We start from the raw sequence: 22,821 nt of genomic DNA, 5'->3' as shown, positions 1-22,821 counted from the left end.
AAGAGTGTTCCTGGCTCAGAAAACATGATAGTCCTGAGGTGGGGAAGACCATATCTTTCCAGAACTCACAGGAGGTCAGTATGGCTGGATGGAGAAGAGCATGGTTCAAAATGAGATCAAGAAGATGGCTGGGGTCACATCTTCCAGAACACAGTAGTCACTGCCTGATGGTGGTGACTCTGCCTGGTGAAGCTTACAAGGATCATGGGATGGTCACTGCTCCTCTGGAGAAGATGGGAGATAGAAAAGGGCCATACTTTCTCCAGGCCACCTTTGACCTCTGACCACCTTTCATGAAACAGGTTTGTGGTGGGCATAGAAGAACCTCTCTTGGGTGGCACGTATTATGCAGGAGATGCCCCAGACTTGACTGTCAAAATAAGAGTGCTCTGGAACTGGTCCTCTCTCCAAATGGCTCCCATTTCCACCCTGCAATCTCCCCTTTTAAATTCCTGGGTCCCTCATAGTTAGATGTGACCCTAAAAAAATACTCCTGTCTTAGGAGGAAAGGAGGTTTGTCATCTTCAGAACCTCTTACAAAGCTGTCATCATGAGCATTAGAGGCCAGATGATCCCAGCAACACATCAGCATCCATCAGAGTGCTACAGGTGTTTACCTAAGTTTCAATATCCCTCGCTATTAAATGTCTATGTTGTAGTGTTTTCCTTCTTTGGAATGCTTTTCAATGTCAATATAATTTGTGACTATTTAAATATTAATGTTGAATCATGAATTGCATGTGAATTATAAAAACACAGAAGGCAGAATAGAAGGTCAGTGGAATAGTGGATTAGACAAAGGGGAATGACAGGAAGGGAGGGTGGGTGGGAATAGGAAAGAAGACAATAGAATAAATCAGACATAACTTTACTTTGTTCCTATATGAATGTACCACCAGTAAAATGCCACAGCCTGTAGAACCACGAAATGGGATCCTAATTAGAATAAATTATACTCCATATATGTATAATATATCCAAATACATTCTAACATCCTATATCAAAAATAACAAATAATAAAAATAAAGAACCAAATAAAACCATGTCTTTGGTGCTTTTTTGGTTTTTGGAGGAATGAGAGAAAATGTCATAAAAGTTTGAATAATTGCAGGAGATAATGGAAATAATACCTTATACTTCAAAACGTACATGCATATGTTCACATTACTACCACATTTGAGTCTTGTAACATCAACATCCGTAAAGAATGGTTTCAATTGCTATCATCCCCATCTTACAGCTAATAAGTAAGTTCAGAAATAAGAAATCACTTTTCTAATTGGCATATACAGCACAGAAGACAGATCTCAAACCCAGTTTTTCTAACTGGGGACACTATTATGTCTTTCCTTTTCTCTTTGGCTAGGAAATGAGCAATATCGTCACCACATTCTTTACATTTTTTTTTCAGAGCCAACATTAAAAAAAATGAACACTTTGACAAAAAGCATTGTTGCTTCTTATTCCTGAAGGCTAAAATATCCTGCTAACTGACCCTTAAATTAAGGACTGACCTTTTGTCATGAATTGTAGTGCAACACCTGTAACACCTCAATTCTTACCATGCTTTAATTCAGCCACACTTTGTATGATAATGGTAGCATACTTATGTGAAAATCAAGCAAACAAACAAAAAAGTACTGAAAGGATCTTAATGGAAACAATTACACAAATGACCTATACTCTCAAAATACTTTTTAAAAAGGGAGAAATTTTTTATTTCCTCACTTAAGAAATGAAACAAAATAAGAAAACCTTAACTCAAGGTAAACTTAGGAATTTGCTTAGGGCTCAAATGAACATATTTCTGGAATCTCCATGTCTGTCATGTTCCTTTTCTTGTAATCTTCACCCCTCCCCCAATACCTCATCTAAAGCCATTATATGACAGGAAGAAAGATGAGATTAGAAATATGTGTGTGAAAGATAGGCGGAACTCTGACCACCTGGACATCAGGCCCAGCAGCCTGCTGAGGGCCGGAGCCGCCCCCTCCCCCCACACCTGGGAGGTAGGCGGACCTGCAACCCACCAGCAGTGCAGGTCCAGAGGCCTGCTGAGGGGTAGGTCCACCCCCTACCCCCGTGCCTGCAAGGTAGGCGGAATTGCAACCCACCAGCAGGTCAGGCCCAGCAACCTGCGGAGTGACAGAGCTGTCCCACGTGCCTGCAGGGTAGGCGGACCTGTGACCCACCAGCAGAACAGGTCCAGCGGCCTGCTGAGAGACAGGCTCACCCCCTCCCCCAGTGCATGCAAGGTAGGCGGAACTGTGACCACCAGCAGATCAGGCCCAGCGGCCCAATGAGGGGCGGAGCCGCCCCCTCCCCCCCGCACCTGCAAGGTAGGTGGACCTGCTACCCACCAGCAGGTCAGGCCCAGCAACCTGCGGAGAGACAGAGCTGCCCCATGTGCCTGCAAGGTAGGCGGACCTGCGACCGACCAGCAGAGCAGACCTAGCGGCCTGCCAGTGTGGTAGACAGATCACCCCAACTGGAGGAGGATCACAGCCACTACCTGTCCTGCAAGGGAGTTTTTTCAACTATACAAGAGCAATATAAATAAATAGAGAGAAAATTTCAAAAACACAACAGTTTCACCAAGCAGAAAGAAACGTGAGCAGTATGAAAAGACAAGGAAAGAGAGGACCACAAGCAATGCAGGTCAACTCAACTATAGAAGAGGTAATAGCTGCAACAGATGGAATGTCAGACAAAGAATTCAGGATATACATGCTCCAGATGATCTGGAGTCTCAAGGAAGACATGAGACAGCAAATCAGACAATGAAAGATCACTTTGACAAGGAACTACATAAACAAATCCAGGAAGTAAGAGATCAATTTCACAGGGAGTTAGAGGTAATAAAAAACAAACAAATAGAAATCCTAGAAATGCAGGAAGCAATAAACCAACTTAAAAACTCAATTGAGAATACTACCAGCAGAGTAGATCACTTAGAAGATAGAACATCAGACAATGAAGACAAAGTATTTCAACTTGAAAAGAACATAGACAGCTCAGCAAGTCTGCTAAGAAACCATGAGCAGAACATCCAGGAATTATGGGATAATATTAAAAGACCAAACTTAAGAGTCATTGGGATACAGGAAGGCACAGAGCTCCAAACCAAAGGAATAAACAATCTATTCAATGAAATAATACGAGAAAACTTCTCAGACTTGAAGAATGAGACAGAATCCCAAATCCTAGAAGCCTACAGGACGCCGAACGTGCAAAACCATAAGAGATCCACACCTAGACACATTATAATGAAGATGCCCAACATACAGAATAAGGAGAGATTTTTAAAAGCTACAAGAGAAAGGAAGCAGATTACATTTAGGGGTAAACCAATCAGGATAACAGCTGATCTTTCAACACAGACTCTGAAAGCTAGAAGATCCTGGAATAACATATTTCAAACACTGAAAGAAAATGGGTTCCAACCAAGAATCATGTATCCAGTGAAATTAAGCTTCAGGATGGAAGATGAAATTAAAACCTTCCACGATAAACAAAAGTTAAAAGAATTTGCAGCTAGAAAACCATTTCTTCAAAAAATCCTTGGCAAAACATTACAGGAAGAGGAAATGGAAAATAACAATGAAAACCAACAGTGGGAGGTAGGACAGTAAAGGGGGGAAAATAATCAAAGAGGAAAACAAATCAGGTTTAGTAACATTAATAAACAAATATGGCTGGAAGAACAAACCATATCTCAATAATAACCCTAAATGTTAATGGCTTAAACTCACCAATTAAGAGACACAGGCTAGTTGAATGGATCACAAAACAAGACCCAACAATATGCTGCCTACAGGAGACGCATTTGATAGGAAAAGATATACATAGACTGAAGGTGAAAGGTTGGGAAAAATCATATCACTCATATGGACTGCGGGAACAAGCAGGAGTGTCCATACTCATATCTAATAAAATAGATTTCAAGCCAAAGTTAATCAAAAGGGATAAAGAGGGACACTACATACTGCTCAAGGGAACCATACACCAACAAGACATAACAATCATAAATATATATGCCCCAAACAACGGTGCTGCTATGTTCATCAAGCAAACTCTTCTCAAGTTCAAGAGTCTAATAGACCACCATACAATAATCATGGGAGACTTCAACACACCTCTCTCACTACTGGACAGATCTTCCAAACAAAAGTTGAATAAGGAAACTGTAGAACTCAATAACACAATTAATAACCTAGACTTAATTGACATATATAGAATATACCACCCAACATCAAGCAGTTACACTTTTTTCTCAGCAGCACATGGATCCTTCTCAAAAATAGATCATATATTATGTCACAGGGAAACTCTTAGACAATATAAAGGAGTAGAGATAATACCATGCATCTTGTCTGATCATAATGGAATGAAACTGAAAATCAACGATAAAAGAAGGAAGGAAAAATCATGCATCACTTGGAGAATGAACAATAGGTTACTGAATGATCAATGGGTTTTAGAAGACATCAAGGTGGAAATTAAAAAATTCTTAGAGTTAAATGAAAACACAGACACAACATATCGGAATCGATGGGACACATTGAAAGCAGTTCTAAGAGGAAAATTCATTGCTTGGAGTTCATTCCTCAAAAAAAGAAAAAACCAACAAATAAATGATCTCATACTTCATCTCAAAATCCTAGAAAAAGAAGAGCAAAACAACAGCAAAAGAAGTAGAAGGCAAGAAATAATTAAAATCAGAGCTGAAATTAATGAAATCGAAACAAAAGAAACAATTGAAAAAATTGACAAAACTAAAAGTTGGTTCTTTGAAAAAATAAATAAAATTGACAGACACTTAGCCATGCTAACGAAGAAAAGAAGAGAAAGAACTCAAATTACTAGCATACGGGATGAAAGAGGCAATATCACAACAGACACTTCAGAAATACAGAAGATAATCAGAAATTATTTTGAATCCTTATACTCCAATAAAATAGAAGATACTGAAGGCATCGATAAATTTCTTAAGTCATATAATCTGCCCAGATTGAGTCAGGAGGATATAGACAACCTAAATAGACCAATATCAATTGAGGAAATAGAAGGAACCATCAAAAGATTACCATCTAAGAAAAGCCCAGTACTGGATGGGTATACAGCAGAGTTTTACAAAACCTTTAAAGAGGAACTAATACCAATACTTTTCAAGCTATTTCAGGAAATAGAAAAACAGGGAGAAGTTCCAAATTCATTCTATGAGGCCAACATCACCCTGATTCCGAAACCAGACAAAGACACTTCAAAGAAAGAAAACTACAGACCAATATCTCTAATGAACCTAGATGCAAAAATCCTCAATAAAATTCTGGCGAATCGGATTCAAAAACATATCAAAAAAATTGTGCACCATGATCAAGTAGGATTCATCCCTGGTATGCAAGGCTGGTTCAATATACGGAAATCAATAAATGTTAATCACCACATCAATAGACTTAAAAATAAGAACCATATGATCATCTCGATAGATGAGGAAAAAGCATTCGACAAAGTACAGCATCCCTTTATGTTCAAAACTCTTGAAAAACTAGGGAAAACAGGAACATACCTCAACATTGTAAAAGCAATCTATGCTAAGCCTCAGGCTAGCATCATTCTGAATGGAGAAAAATTGAAGACATTCCCTCTAAAATCTGGAACAAGACAGGGATGCCCTCTCTCACCACTTCTGTTCAACATAGTTCTCAAAACACTGGCCAGAGCAATTAGATGAAAGAAATTAAAGGCATAAAAATAGGAAAAGAAGAACTTAAATTATCACTATTTACAGATGACATGATTCTATACCTAGCAGACCCAAAAGGGTCTACAAAGAAACTATTAGAGCTAATAAATGAATTCAGCAAAGTGGCAGGATATAAAATCAACACGCATAAATCAAAGGCATTCCTGTATATCAGGGACAAATCCTCTGAAATGGAAATGAGGACAACCACTCCATTCACAATATCCTCCAAAATAATAAAATACTTGGGAATCAACCTAACAAAAGAGGTGAAAGACTTATTCAATGAAAACTACAGAAACCTAAAGAGAGATATAAGAAGAAGACCTTAGAAGATGGAAAAATATACCCTGTTCATGGATAGGCAGAACTAACATCATCAAAATGGCGATATTACCAAAAGTTCTCTATAAGTTCAATGCAATGCCAATCAAAATCCCAACAGCATTTCTTGTAGAAATAGATAAAACAATCATGAAATTCATATGGAAAAATAAAAGACCCAGAATAGCAAAAACAATGCTAAGCAGGAAGTGTGAATCAGGCGGTACCAGACTTCAAACTATACTATAGAGCAATAATAACAAAAACAGCATGGTACTGGTACCAAAACAGGCGGGTGGACCAATGGTACAGAATAGAGGACACAGAAACCAATCCACAAAATTGCAACTATCTTGTATTTGATAAAGGGGCTAAAAGCATGCAATGGAGGAAGGATAGCATCTTCAACAAATGGTGCTGGGAAAATTGGAAATCCATATGCAACAAAATGAAATTGAATCCCTTTCTCTCACCATGCACAAAAGTTAACTCAAAATGGATCAAGGAGCCTGATATTAAATCAGAGACGTGGCATCTGATAGAAGAAAACGTTGGCTATGATCTACATACCGGGGGTCGGGCTCCAAATTCCTCAATAGGACACCCATAGCACAAGAGTTAACAACTAGAATCAACAAATGGGACTTACTCAAACTAAAAAGTTTTTTTCTCAGCAAAAGAATCAATAAGAGAGGTAAACAGGGAGCCTACATCCTGGGAACAAATCTTTACTCCTCACACTTCAGATAGAGCCCTAATATCCAGAGTATACAAAGAACTCAAAAAATTAGACAATAAGATAACAAATAACCCAATCAACAAATGGGCTAAGGACCTGAACAGACACTTCTCAGAGGAGGACATACAATCAATCAATAAGTACATGAAAAAATGCTCACCATCGCTAGCAGTCAGAGAAATGCAAATCAAAACCACCCTAAGATACCATCTCACTCCAGTAAGATTGGCAGCCATTAGGAAGTCCAACAACAACAGGTGCTGGAGAGGATGTGGGGAAAAGGGTACACTTGTCCATTGTTGTTGGGACTGCAAATTGGTGTAGCCAATTTGGAAAACAGTATGGAGATTTCTTGGAAAGTTGGGAATGGAACCATCATTTGACCCAGCTATTGCCCTTCTAGGTCTATTCCCTAAAGACCTAATAAAAGCATGTCACAGGGACACTGCTACATCAATGTTCATAGCAAGATTGTGGAATCAGCCTAGATGCCCTTCAATAGATGAATGGATAAAAAAAATGTGGCATTTATACACAATGGAGTATTACTCTGCATTAAGAAATGACAAAATCATAGAATTTGGAGGGAAATGGATGGCATTAGAGCAGATTATGCTAAGTGAAACTAGCCAATCCTTAAAAAACAAATGCCAAATGACTTCATTGATATAAGGGGAGTAACTAAGGACAGGGTAGGGACGAAGAGCTAGAGAAGAAGATTAACATTAAACAGGGATGAGAGGTGGGAGGGAAAGGGAGAGAGAAGGGAAATTGCATGAAAATGGAAGTTGATCCTCAGGGTTATACAAAATTACATATAAGAAGAAAGTAGGGGTAAGAGAAGAATAATACAAGTGGAAGAAATGATTTACAGTAGAGGGGGTAGAGGGAGAAGAGGGGGGGGAGGAGAGGGGAGGGGAGGGGGGATAGTAGAGAATAGGATAGACAGCTGAATACATCAGACACTAGAATGGCAATATGTAAATAAATGGAAGTGTAACTGATGTGATACAGCAATTTGTATACGGGGTAAAAATGGGAGTTCATAACCCACTTGAATCAAACTGTGAAATATGATATATTAAGAACTGTGTAATGTTTTGAACTACCAACAATAAAAAAAAAGAAATATGTGTGTGGTAGAGGTCTTTATTGTTTTTTGTGGATGATATTAGCTCTTTGGGAAAAAGTAGGAAACATTAATTGCATTTATAGACAACAAGTGCTACCTACTGTTGTCCTGACATATACCAATATAAAATATAATATATACCAATGTTCTGTGGGCATTAACAAATGTGTATAGAATACTGACACATCCTTTTGAGTATTGCAATTATAAGAACTTCTAGAGAGAGAACTGGGCAGAGATGGAGCCTCATTCCGTTTGTTGAAGAGACGTTTTGTTCTGAATTCATAGTTGGTTCCTTTTATAAAAAACTCTTCAAAAGGTTGAATCATTTGATTGTCTTGTAATAATTGAGGGAGACTATCACTGGGTACATAATTAATAATGTATAGAGATTTTAAATATGTATTTGTAAGGGAAAATATTCTTTCTGAGTTGAATAGATCATTTTCAATATGCAAAATCACTCTGACAAACTAAGCTGGGTAAATTGGCCATTTTGGGCCAGTTTGGCTGTCTTTGATATTGTATTGAATGAAAAGCAATGCCATAATAATGCTGCATTTTATTTCTACCACCTATGTACCTATAAAAGAATAATTCTAGGATTAGTAGCAATGAAAAAGTTAATGTACCATAAACCTACAAATAATTTAGTCCTTCTATGTAGATTCACAATATACACTTGATTGTGGAAATGACATGATAATAAAACAAGTCTCAAATAAACATGAGATATAAACATACATATAATAAAATATATAAATATGTATATATGTAAGTATGTATGTATGTAAAAATATATGAAAGAGGAGAAAATAAAAGGAACTTATTGAGATAAGATTCTCAGAGCCAAGAGAGCCCCCTTGTCTTTAGTTAGGGAAGGTGCCGCAAACTGCCCGGCCCCGGGCCGGCTGAGTCCCGCTCCTGCTGCCGAGCACTGCCTGCGGCACCCCTGCTGAGCGATCCCCTGCTGAGCTGTCAGTGCACACGGGCTTGCAATCTTGCAACCCGGTTGGGCACAAAAACACAAGCCAGTCAAACTGAGACAAAGTTTTATTTAGAGAGAGGCCGTGTGCGTCCCCTAACAGGTGGGTCCGCCACGTGTGTGTTCTACCTGAGCCGGGGGGGTTTCCCCTTCCCCCGGAACACCCTCCTACCATCCTTTCCCAACCAATGGGAACTCTCCCATTACAAGAGTGACATGAGTAACCTGAGTCCTGAAAATGGGCCCAGCTAGACAGCATGAGTCCAATTACCATATGAATGTGAATTGCTGGCTGGCAGTCAATAAAATCCAAAGGTGCCTGTATCAATATTTTTGCTGTGGCTCCTAACATCTGCCCCCTACTGTTTAAATAAACAACAGGCAAATGTGGCTAGGGACCGTGCCTGTTAGGTATGTCCAATTCACATATGGTTCTTACCCGTCATGGGAAAACTGACCTTATTGCGTCAGTCTCCTGGCTTAGGTTGATACCACTGTAACCGAATCATACCCGTCACTGACTACCGGTCCAGTATATAGCCATACCTGTGTAATAGGCCTATGCACCAGTGGGGGGGTGAGGTTCTTGCCTCACCTCTGTTGGCCCCCAAATTTAACCTTGGTGCCAGTGGGGGGGTGAGGTTCTTGCCTCACCTCTGTTGGCCCCCAAATTTAGACCATCACTAGCAGAAGGGAGAAAGACGCAGAATTGCCATGACACCAAGCCAATTGACGGCTCCTATGGAAACACTGGTGACACATCGGCTAAGATATTTAGCACTACCAGTTCGCTGTATCAACAAATAGAACACAATGTATACAGGTGATACATAGTCCAGACAAGTTGTGTAAGCAGTTCAAAGTGGAGGAGTCTATCAATATGTCCATTTCTTCCCAAGGTAAATTAAGTCCTTGATTGAGCAGTTCAAATTGGAGGAGTCTATCAATATGTCCATTTCCTCCCAAAGTAAATTAAGTCCTTGATTGAGCAGTCTTATTGAGTTATTTTGATTGATGTATCAATTTATACAGTTTATAGTGATAGCTATCATAAAAGTTGTAGTTTGGTCTTAGTCTTCACCGGCACTGGGATGGAGATGGGAATTATGGCCATGTTGCTAAAGAGACATTATCCTGAACAGAATTATGAAATATAATGAAAAGGAAAGGTGAAAGTAAACAAACATATCTGTTAACCACCTTTAAAAACAAAATTTAATAACAGCTGTTTACCTAAAGTAAATTAAACCATATAAGTCACGTGACTAAATTTTTTTTTTTTTTGAATACTTGTATCTATATATACATGAGCGCTCCTTGTAAATGAAATATGGACATACACACATACAGACATACAACACAAAACAGCATACATAACATAGAACATATAAGACAATAGTAAATAAAGGCCTTGTAGCTATAGCTAGGTGAAATCTCCATTGCAATGTTTAAAAACTTTACAGTTAAAAAAATAAATAAATAAATAAAACACAGTCAAAAAAATAAAACTGATCAGAAAAACATTAACCTAGGTTTGTATGAGCTTAAAAAATAAGGTAAAATAAAATAAAATAAAATAAAATAGAACTTTATGATGTGGGAAAAATGCAAATAATAAAATAGATATTGAAAAAGGCACCGTGGTAAATCACTGTCGCAGATGCAAGAATAGCCAGGCTGGAACTCTGGATATCAGCTGTTATGGATTTGAGTCAAATCATCTTCTTTTTCTGTAGAAATTGTTTTAGTTAATCTCTCTGGAATCCAAATTGGTTGCTGTTCCTCCTGTGGAAAAACACAGACGGAGCCCCGACTCCAGACTATTACTGGGTCCAGACCTTTCCATTGTCCTGTTAGAATATCTTTCCAAAGTACCTTAGGCTTATGTACATTTTTCGGATACATATGTCTTTCCGCAGCACTAAGTCCTGATGAATCCAAATTTAGAAAGTTTAGAGTAAAAAGGGTTATTTTAAGTTTATCTTTGGGGGATATATACCCCTTACTAATTCCCTCCCTTTGCTTTAATAAGTACATTTTTATAGTTTGATGAGCTCTTTCAACTATGCCTTGTCCCTGTGGGTTGTATGGGATTCCTGTTATATGAGTAATGCCAAATGATGAGCAAAATTGTTTAAAAGACTTGGAGATGTAACCAGGACCGTTATCGGTTTTTAACTGTTTAGGAACACCCACAGTGGCAAAATTTTGTAAGCAATGAGCTATAACATCTTTAGTTTTTTCTCCGGGATGAAGGGAGCCCATCAAAAATCCAGAAGAAGTATCAACTGTAACATGTAAATATTTTAATTTTCCAAATTCTGGCAAGTGTGTGACGTCCATCTGCCAAATATGGTTAGGTATCAGTCCTCTAGGATTGACTCCAAGATTAACTTGTGGCAAAAATGTCACACAATTTTGACATTGTTTTATTATATGTCTGGCTTGTTCTTTAGTTATTTTAAAACGTTTTTGTAAAGTATTAGCATTGACATGGAACCTTTTATGAAAATTTATAGCTTCTTCTATTGTGGAGAAAATATGTATGTCATGTGTAGATTTATCTGCTAGTTCATTACCCAAACTAAGGGCTCCAGGCAATCCTGTATGTGCTCTGATATGTCCTATAAAGAATGGATCCTTTCTATCCCAGATTAGACTTTGTATAGCAGAAAAACAAAGAGAAAACAGTAGAGGAAGGAGAAATCCTACCAGCATCTTCAAGAGATACGATAGCATTAACTACATACTGACTATCAGAAAATAAATTAAATGTAGAATCTTTGAACATCATAAAAGCTTGCAATACTGCATTGAGCTCTACCTTTTGAGCTGATTGTTTGGGTACTAAAAATGTAAAAGTTTGATCAGGAGTAACTACTGCTGCTGTACCATTATTTGACCCATCAGTGAATATATTTGGAGCATTTATGATAGGGGTTTTTCTTGTCATTTTTGGAAAAACTACAGGATGCTTAGACCAAAAGGACAACAAAGGATTAGATGGCAAGTGATTATCAAATGCAACACTAGATTTACACATGATTATTGCCCAAGTATTTAACTCATTAGCTAACTCATCAATTTGATCCATAGTATATGGAGTAATAATTTTATTGGGAGAAATCCCAAACACTCCTTTTGCTGCTTTTATTCCTTTGAGTATTAAATGCCCTACAGCCTCAGGATATCTAGTAAGAATAGTATTAGGAGAATAAGATAAATGTATCCATAATAATGGACCTTCTTGCCAAAATACCCCTGTAGGAATATTTTTTGTCGGTAATACAATAAATAATAAAGGCAAACTTATATCAATTCTATCCAAATGCATATTTTCCATATATGTTTCAATGATTTTTAATGCCTTTCTAGCTTCAGGCGTTAACATGCGGGGTGAATTTGGATCTGATGGACCTTTTAAAATATCAAATAAAGGTCCTAATTCTCCTGTTGGTATGCCTAGATAAGGCCTTATCCAATTTATATCTCCCAATAACTTTTGAAAGTCATTAAGTGATTTGAGTTGATCTACTCGTATTTGAATTTTTGGTGGACGGACCATGGTTGAGGATAATAGAACTCCTAAATAATTAATTGGAAGATTTAATTGTACTTTCTCTATTGCTATTTCTAGATTATAATTTTTTAATAAGTTTGTAAGCGTGGCATAACATTCTAGCAATGTGTTTTTATCTTTATGTGCCATTAACACATCATCCATATAGTGAAATATCTGTAGTTCAGGGTTTTGATTTCTAAGTGGCTGGATTGCTTTATCAACATAAATTTGGCACAAAGTTGGGCTGTTAGCCATCCCTTGAGGGAGTACTTTCCATTCATATCTCTGATCAGGACCTTCATGATTCAGTGCAGGGATAGTAAATGCAAAATGTGGACTATCCTCAGGGTGAATTGGAATTGAGAAGAAACAATCTTTAATATCTATAGCTAGAACATGCCACGTTTTTGGTAAAGCAGACAGTTGGGGAATCCCTGATTGAGCAGGTCCCATAATAACCATCTCATTATTAATGGCTCTTAAATCTTGTAATAATCTCCATTTACCAGATTTCTTTTTAATAACAAAAATGGGAGTATTATGGGGAGATACGGAAGGTTGTATATGTCCTTCCGCTAATTGCTGTTTGACCAGATCATGGGCTACTTGTATCTTTTCTTTAGTTAGGGGCCACTGAGGAACCCACACTGGTCTTTCTGATTTCCAAGTAATTTTGATTGTCTCAGTGGCCCTTTTTGAAAACCCAATCCATGTTTATCTATCTCTTGATCTACTTGAATTGGTGCTGTTATATCTTGTTCTTGATCTCTTAATCTCTTTTCTTTTCTAAAGCCTTGTTTTGCCCTAGTAGTGGGCGCGTTAGGATTGACGTTATTTGTTAATGTCAATCCTAATTGATCTAGGACGTCTCGTCCCCATAAATTTATGGGGAGATGGTCCAATACATAGGGCTGTATAGTTCCTTCACATCCTTCAGGATCCCTCCAATCTAATACCATTGCACTTCTATGGGGATTAGTTGCCACTCCTAGGCCTCTAAGCGTTTGGGTCGCTTGCTGTAATGGCCAATGCTTAGGCCATTCCTGGCGAGATATGATGCTGAGGTCAGCGCCTGTGTCCAGCAGTCCATTAAAATCATGCCCTTGAATATTTAATTTTAGCATAGGGCGAGAATCTAAATTTAAAGATAGCATAGCCCAATCTACACCTGTGGAGCCTAATCCCTTGGAACCTCTTTCTACATTACAACTGGAAAATTTATCATGTAGGCTTGGTATTATTAATAACTGTGCTATTCTATCTCCTGATGAAATTACTGATATACCTCTTGGAGAACTAGCTATGATTTTTATTTCACCCTCATAATCGGGATCAATTACCCCAGGACTTATCATAAGTCCTTTAAGTGTAGAAGAACTGCGTCCTAATAATAAGCCTACTGTTCCCTGGGGAAGAGGTCCTTTTACTCCTGTGGGAATGATTTGAACTCCCATCTCTGGAGTTAATACTGCTCTGGCAGAGGCACAGATGTCCAACCCTGCGCTCCCTCTAGTCTGTCTGATGAGGGATCTGATGGATAATGCGTCCTGGGCACCACCTTGATGGTGCTGCTGGGTTCCTCCATTGCCCCGTATATTTGTGGTTTTGGGCCCCGGGGCATTGGGCCCTCCAATTCGTTTTTTGACAACGGGGCCTGATGCCTTTCTCCACGATATCGTGGGTAGACACTTGGTCTTTGTCCATTTTTTGATAACGGAATACCCTCTATGGTGGTTTGAGAATGGCATTCATTAGCCCAATGTCTCCCTCTATGGCATCGTGGGCAAATACCCGGGATTCTACTCTTTTGATACCTAGCTTTGTTAAACCCTCCTCCTATGGGGCAGTTTCTTTTAAAATGCCCTTCTTGATTGCAATTATAGCATGTTTTTGGCTTGGTACTTAAAGCCTGTTTTACTTCAGCTGCCATGACTTGTCCTTGTTCATTAATGTCTCTACATAATTTAATATATGTGTTTAAATCTTCCTGTTTCCACGGTCTAATGACCTCTTTGGTCGCGGGTTCGATCCCCGTACGGGCCACCAAAATGCCGCAAACTGCCCGGCCCCGGGCCGGCTGAGTCCCGCTCCTGCTGCCGAGCACTGCCTGCGGCACCCCTGCTGAGCGATCCCCTGCTGAGCTGTCAGTGCACACGGGCTTGCAATCTTGCAACCCGGTTGGGCACAAAAACACAAGCCAGTCAAACTGAGACAAAGTTTTATTTAGAGAGAGGCCGTGTGCGTCCCCTAACAGGTGGGTCCGCCACGTGTGTGTTCTACCTGAGCCGGGGGGGTTTCCCCTTCCCCCGGAACACCCTCCTACCATCCTTTCCCAACCAAGGGAACTCTCCCATTACAAGAGTGACATGAGTAACCTGAGTCCTGAAAATGGGCCCAGCTAGACAGCATGAGTCCAATTACCATATGAATGTGAATTGCTGGCTGGCAGTCAATAAAATCCAAAGGTGCCTGTATCAATATTTTTGCTGTGGCTCCTAACAGGAAGGTTGGTTCCTTTGAATCCCCCTCCCTATTTTCTGTTTGAACTGTGGTTCTGAGCCTCTTCATTGAGAATTCATAGACAGATGAGGCTTTTAGATGAACTATGGTCCCTGTTTTAATTAAGACCAGAAGAAAATAATAGCATTTCTTTACAAATAAATTACAGTCTGTTTTCTACATGAAGACAATCAGGAAGCGAGAGGGATAAAAAAGAAGAAGAATAGAAAAGTAAAGGCAGTAAGAAAATGCATTGGATGGTGCCATTGATTGGTACCAAAAATTAATTTGTTCTTTGTTGGGAACCTTTTCATCAAGAGAATCTCCATCAAGTGCAACATGATGTTTCTGATGAATGTCCTCAAGGCAATAGGAGAAAAAAATTCACTCTAGGTCTCAGTAAATGCTAACCCTGAAATTGAACAGGAGCAATCAATTCAAGTCCAAACAATAACATTTGAACAAATAATAAGAAAGACCTTAGGATCAAGGAAGGACGTAATTAAAAGGCAGCCTCTTGAGGATGGAGGAAGTTTTAGAATTTAAAAAAAAAGTTTCAATAATAAGAAACATGTTGAAAAGTGTAATCATATTTCAAAATGATTTACCTGTAAAGAAAAATACTAGACTTTTTTGTACATTTAGAATGGACTGTTGAACCTAAGTAACCAGGATACAGCAAGGACTCCTTTAGAGGATTTTATAATGTTTTGGTTGTTTCTGTTTTGTGTAACTTAGAAGATCTCAGGGTGAAGATGATTGTTCTTTGAATACTTTTCAGAAGTGGATTTGAAAATGCAGAGATTTTGGGGCTGGGGATGTGGCTCAAGCGGTAGCGCGCTCGCCTGGTATGCGTGCGACCCGGGTTCGATCCTCAGCACCACATACCAACAAAGATGTTGTGTCCGCCGAGAACTAAAAAATAAATATTAAAAATTCTCTCTCTCTCTCTCTCCCCTCTCTCACTCTCTCTTTAAAAAAAAAAAAAAGAAAGAAAATGCAGAGATTTTGATGCTATATATACAAGTGGAAGAGGTAAAGAGCAAGACCAGTTTTGTGAGCCCTTATCAATAATTATTTCCAATAAAATGATTTAAACCTAATATTTATTATTATTTTTTTTGAAAAAGTCAATGGTAACATAACTATATTTTTATGAAACAGTTTGTGTTAAACATAGTGCAATTTATAAATTTTTTGTCCTTATTGAGAATTAGAGTTGAATTATTTCTGATGAATTTATTTTGAAAATCATAGTTCTGATAATATTTTAGACTTCAAAAGAATTTTTAAAATAGTATAAATAATTCCTTATATCATTCACCCAAATGCTCCAAATTCTAATATCTGATGTGTTTATAATTCAATGATCAGAATCAGGAAATAAACATCAATATAATATTAATAAACTTACACATCATTTCCCCCAATAGAACAACAAACATCTTCATAGTGATGCAGGACCCAACACAAGATCAGAGGATGTATCTTGTTATCATGGTTTCTTACTTTCCCTTAAACTTTCAGAAGGTGGCTCCACTGATATTTGTCTTTCCTGATCTTCATATGTTTAAAGGATACTGGAGAGTTAATTTGTAGAACATCTCTTGTGACTTAGCTGATGTTTTCTCATTATTTTGCATTTTTCTAAGACTATCACAGCAGTGATTCTGCACCTTCCCAGTACAACGTGTTTGTCTCAGGCTAGTGAGTCCCTATATCCTATTGCTAGTGAAGCTAAGGTGATGTCTGCTGGAATTTTCCCATCTTACTTTACACACTTACTATTTTTCTCTTCAAGATTAAAAAGTAATATACAGAAAAGTACATTAAAACTATGATTCTTTTTAGATAAAACAATTGTAATATTTCTTTCATGCCTTCTCAATTTATCAGTTGGAATTTTAATGAAGAATCATCTCTTTGTATCATTTATTCATTTTTTCAATTATTTAATCAATATGGACTCATTACTTATTGTATCACTTCTGGATAATAATAAACTAATATCATTATTTATTATTTCTCAAAATTGTTCTTCAAGGCCAACTTTGAAAACCAACCTGCTAAAAGTGGCAGAAAGATAGACTAGAGATTTATGATCTTGTATTGATCAGAGATTATTGGTTTTGTATCTTTGCCAAATTTCTCAGTTCCAGAAGTTTTCTGGTGGAATTTTATGGGGTCTTCTAGATATAGAATCATGTCATCAGCAAACAGACAATTTGACTTCTTCTTTTCCTATTTGTATCACTTTGATTTCCTTCTCTTGCTTGATTGCTATGGCTAGAGTTTCAAGAACTGTATTTGTTATGGTTTGGATCTGAGGTGTTCCCCAAAAGCTCAAGTGTGAGACAATGCAAGAAGGAGAGGAGAAATGATTGGGTTATGAGAGTCTTAACTCCATCCACGAATTAATTACCATATGGGATTAACTAATTGGTAAGTAAAGGTGGGCACAGTGTGGCTGGAGGTGGGTCCCTGAAGGTATGCCTTTAGGGTTTATGTTTTGTGTCTGGTGTGGAGTGGAGTCTGCTTCCTGATCATTAAGTGGGCTGCTTTCCTCTGACATACTCTTCTACCATGATGTTCTGCTTTACCTTGAGTCCCAGCTGTCTGTGGGCTGAAAACTCTAAAACTGTGAGCTCCCAAATAAACTTTTTCAAATTGTCCTGGTCAGGTTTTTCAGTCATAGCAGTGAAAAAGTTAACTGAAAGAGTATTGAATAGAAGTGATGAGAGTGGACATCCTTTCTTGTTCCTGATTTGGGGAAAATGCTTTCAGTGTTTCTCTTGTTCAGTATGATGTTAGTCTTGCCTTTATATTGTTGAGGAACATACATCATGGTAAATTGTGATCTGGTAAGGTCAGGACTAAAGTTCTATGTTGAGGATGTTCAAACATACAGGAATATAAAATTGGCTACTGTCCCTTACTTTATCTCAGTTGTATCCATGAATCAGAGATAATTACTGAGTTTGAAAAACAGATTTCTGAGATGAAATTAGATGATCTTCCCTTAGGAAAAAATCCTTGGATGAGGTAGTGATAAGGTTTGGTACTCAATTACTCTGCCATACTTTATTTACATCAAAAATAATCTTACCAAGTAGGCAGAGTAGGTATATCATGCATATCCTTCTTGCTTTATATTATATGTAAGGGAGTTTTTAAAAAAATGCAAGTGACAAGTTTAAAGCCACATACTCTACGATATATACTTGTTGAACAGGGTTGGAGAATTACAGATCATGGAGAAAAATAGTCTTTAGAACCCTTTTCTAGAACTCAGAGTTGCTAGTATCAGGTTGACTTCACAGGGAAGAGATTTGTTCTTCAGCTTTCTAAAGTGGGCTCTGGGACCCCTTAGTCACGTACAGATTTCAGACTTACAGCATGGTGCAAAACAGCATAAATCATGCCCATTTTTCAGTGATTGACATTTTGCCACTTGGTTCATTGTGTAATGATTGATATATTTGTTTTCTGATTTTACCTGCACACTGAACAATGTCTATTGAAGTCTTTACATAAAAAAGCAAAGGAAAATGAAGGGTCAGGAGAACAGCACATACAGCCCAAAGTTTTTAAGTCATCTACTGTGAGAGATAGTCAAGCTAGTGCCAGAAATCTATAAAACAGGAAGTTTCTAGGTTAATTCAGCACTGAAAGTAAAGGAAGTGCCCTATGTTTTCACCAGAGATCATGCAATTACAGATCAAAGAAGCAGGAAGAGAACCATTAAGTAGTCAAAATGTTCTGATAAAATAGCAATCATTTATTCATTCATTTATTCCTCAATCTGTAGTCATAGTTTACCTATTGTGTCCCTATTACGCACTTGACTGTATGCTAATAAGCAACACTACAACAATAAATTCCACATCTTCTGCTTCTGTGGCACTCACATTCCCAGGAGAGTGAGAATTCACTGTACTTACTTTGAAGCTGGAAACAGTTATGATACAACACAATGCAGTCTACCACAGAGTAAAGAGTGGCAGAAAATGAAGCTTGCATGGGGACCAGGTCATGAAGGACCTTGAATGTGAGGATAGGGATTCTAGATTACTTTAGATGACCAAAAAAAAAAAAAAATCATTGGACTTGAAAGCAATGGGATGACTCAAGTAGCACTATCAAGAAAGTAAAGAAAATGACTTCCTCCAAAGAAAACTAAGTTACCTAGTCCTTGAGTACTACTCTCAATTTCAAAGGAATGCTATTGTGCAAAATGACCTCTTAAGACTATGTGGGGCCATTTGTCCACAAGTTTTGAATATTTTCACTTTGTTTACTTGGAAAGGATATTACTTCCATTGCCTACTGATACTTTATCCATGACCCTGACCCACCTTCAGAGAACATTCAAGAAATCTGTGGAGAATATGGTGAATATTTCAGAGGTTTTTCTATTAGTTTGGCTGTCAGAAATTTTTACAAAGGAAACTTCTGGGTATGTAGCTAAAGATAGATTCTTTTCATCTCTTGGATCAGTGCTTTAAGGAACAATATGTGATGGGAGTGGCTTAGAGGAATGAAAACACACCAACAAAATAATTATTGAGACCTTGTTATTTGTGTGACAAATAACAGGCACGAGGGATGCAATTGTGAGTAACATGGGGAACCTTGTTCCCAACTTAACACAAGGATTGAAGAGATCTGAAGCAAATCTGCACCATGAAAACAGCATGAACTCTGGAGAGAGAGAGACAGATGCATTTACCAGATTAATAATGGGAAAGATGCCTAACCCCTTCTTGGTCTAAAATGGGCATAGTGTGCTCAACTTTTCTTTCTACCCTGCTCTATTCAAGTATTTTTCTATTCTTGAAAATCTATGATATGATTCTGTTTAACAATTTTCTTTTTTTAAGAGAGAGAGAAAGAGAGAGAGGAATTTTTAATATTTATTTTTCAGTTTCGGTGGACACAACATCTTTATTTTTATGTGGTACTGAGGTTCGAACCCAGCGCATGCCAGGGGAGCATGTTACCGCTTGAGCCACATCCCCAGCCCCACGTTTAACGACGTTTAATGCCCATTAAAATACAATATCCATCAGGGCAGGGATATTCTCAGTCTTGTCTAGTGTGGCATGGCAAAGGGAAATTAAAGTGACAGATTAAGTCAAAACTAAGTTAAGCTGGCCTTAAGATAGGGAAATTATTGATATTTTTCAGGTTCTAAAACAGAGTAACAGAGTGATGGCAGTGTGAGGCTCACCACTGGAATTGCTAGCTTTGAAGATCAAGGCACGGGTCTGTAAGCCAAGGAATATGGGTGAAATTTAGAAGTTGGAAAGAGCTAGGAAATCTCCCCAGTAGGAATGTAGACCTACTAACACCTGAATTGAGCCCAGGGAGACCTTTTTCAGACTTTTGACATCAAAAATTATATGAAAATAAATTTTGTGTCACTAAGGTTTTGGTTATTTGTTACACAGGAAATGAAAAACCAATATTACTACTTAGGACTTTTTTTTCCCCCAAATTACGTTTTCAATAGTGCAGAAAGCAATGGGTGTGCTGGAGTGATGACTGTGTGTGTGTTTTCAGGGGGGTGGGGGGTGTTTGCATCTGTGCTTTATAAATAAATAAAAGCACAATCATTTGGAATAATCATGTTACAATTTAAGAAGGCACATATGCATGTACACACACCAAGTGCATATACAAAAGCCAAATACACAAACACTTTAACATAAAATTACTTAATTAATTTATATCCAACATTTTATATACTGGATAAAGAGAGACACTTGCTACTCCACAGAAAACATCTTAGTGTTTTGGTTCAAGCACATAAAACCTTACATATTTTGAGGAAATGGTGCAAAAGACCTCCTTATTTACTACTATCACTTGTCTTTTATCAATTGCTTCTTTTAAAAACTCTTTGTTTTTTTTCAGTATTGCCTGAATGCCTAGGCAATTATTTTCCAAGCTGTATAGTAATGCTGATCAACACCACATTAATTTTATCAATTCCTTCAGCGTCTCTTTTCACTATCACTGCCACATTCCTTTCCTTATTTAACTCATTTCATCATCACATTTCAGTATACTAGACCCCTTTCATTCATGAGAGATATATTACAAGATGCCTAGTGGGTGTGTGAAACTGCAAATGCACTAAAGTCTATAATTTAATGCTATTTTCTGTTTCAAGTATCAGTATCACTCACTATGGCCATGACTTTTGCAGTTTGAGGTGCAACAGGAAAGTTAGCAAACATTTATTTTTTTTTCAAAATTGCACAGAATATTCATTGTTCCCTATAGATTTTAACAAACTTGGCAGACTTTTTTTATTTTTTTATTATTATTAAGTCAAGAACTTTCATCTCTCTACTTCAAAAAAAAACACTTTGCAAATTCTCTTTGTTATTTCTGAATGGCTGGCATCACTATTTTTGTGCTTTGATACCATTATCAAGTAAAATAAGGGTTACTTGAACATAAAGACTGTATGATAGCTTGACAGTCTATCTGATTGTGAGATGGCTGCTAAGTAATTAATGAATGGGCAGCATATACAGGGTGGAAACACTGGGCAAAGGAATGACACATATACAAGAAATAATGGAGTGGGACTGTGACATTTCACCATGCTACTCAAAACAGCATGCAACTTAAAACTTATGAATTGTTTATTTCTAAATTTTTTTTATTTTATTTTTTAGACCAGAGTTAAATATAGATAACTAAAACACAGAAAGCCAGACTGGGTTTATAATGTGAAATCATGTAAAGAAAGGATACATATTCATTTAAATGTCATATCTCAAAGAAAGAGTGGTACTTAGCTTGGAGAAGGAATTCCTGATGGATTTAATCAAGCAACCCTAAAAAGGGTTAAAATTTGATTAATGGATATTAGCAGTGAAGATAAAAGAATTCATAAGACTCTGATTTAAAAAAAAATTCAAACAAATATCTGTTGGAACTCTCTACGCAAGAGTGATTTCAAAGATAGAAGAATGGAATGTCTTAGGGGAAGTATAATAATGTCTCATTCCAACCTCCAGAGTTTGAACATTTTTTGTAAGGTATGCATAAGTGTCACTGAATGCAATGGGTGTACTCTGGAGAGTGCAAAGCCAAAAAGCACAGCCAGAAGATAAATAAGTGGAGATAAAGTAAAAGGAGAGCACTCAAGTTATTGCAAAGACATCTTCTCCCCAAAGAGAGAAAGTATAGGGTCTTTATGAAGGAGACTATAACTATTCATATAGGAAAACACACATAGAGGTGGGCACATGTTTAAGACTCCTCAGTTGTAGATCCTAGATCACACGTTTCAAAAGGAAAGATGGCAAGCACAAATGCTTCTGGACATGTTCAGTTCAATATTGAAATGAGTCAGGTTTACTCTAAGTTGCCTAAGAGAATGAGTCAGTCTTACTCAGTTGACCTTGTCTGGTCCCTCATAGGTTCCTCCAAAGAATTTTAGCTGAAACAAAAATGCACTTTGAAGGTGCATTAGCTGTCTTTGAAGGCAGAGTAAGTGTGAGAGGTTGCCCCTAAAAAGCCTGTATCACTTATGGGTGACTTAAGGGTGATGCAAATATGTCTGATAGCTTACCATTATCCTTAGGATGATTATATTCTAGGACAGGGTAGTTAAAATTATTCTGTAGGTGTTCAGATAAGAAATATTTTAGGTTTTGTGGACCATGTAGTCTCTATCACAACCAACTCAACTTTGCTATTGCTATCTGAATTCAGCCATAAGTGAATTTTCCTGTGTTCTGATAATACTTATTTTTACAAGTTGGTTTTGGACTATAGACTGTAATTCACTCACTCCTCTTCTAAACTAAATAAT

Source organism: Urocitellus parryii, chromosome 3 (assembly GCF_045843805.1).
Source record: "Urocitellus parryii isolate mUroPar1 chromosome 3, mUroPar1.hap1, whole genome shotgun sequence".
Taxonomy (NCBI): Eukaryota; Metazoa; Chordata; class Mammalia; order Rodentia; family Sciuridae; genus Urocitellus; species Urocitellus parryii.
The sequence above is the reverse complement of the archived record's forward strand: the minus strand, read 5'-3'. Positions refer to the sequence as shown.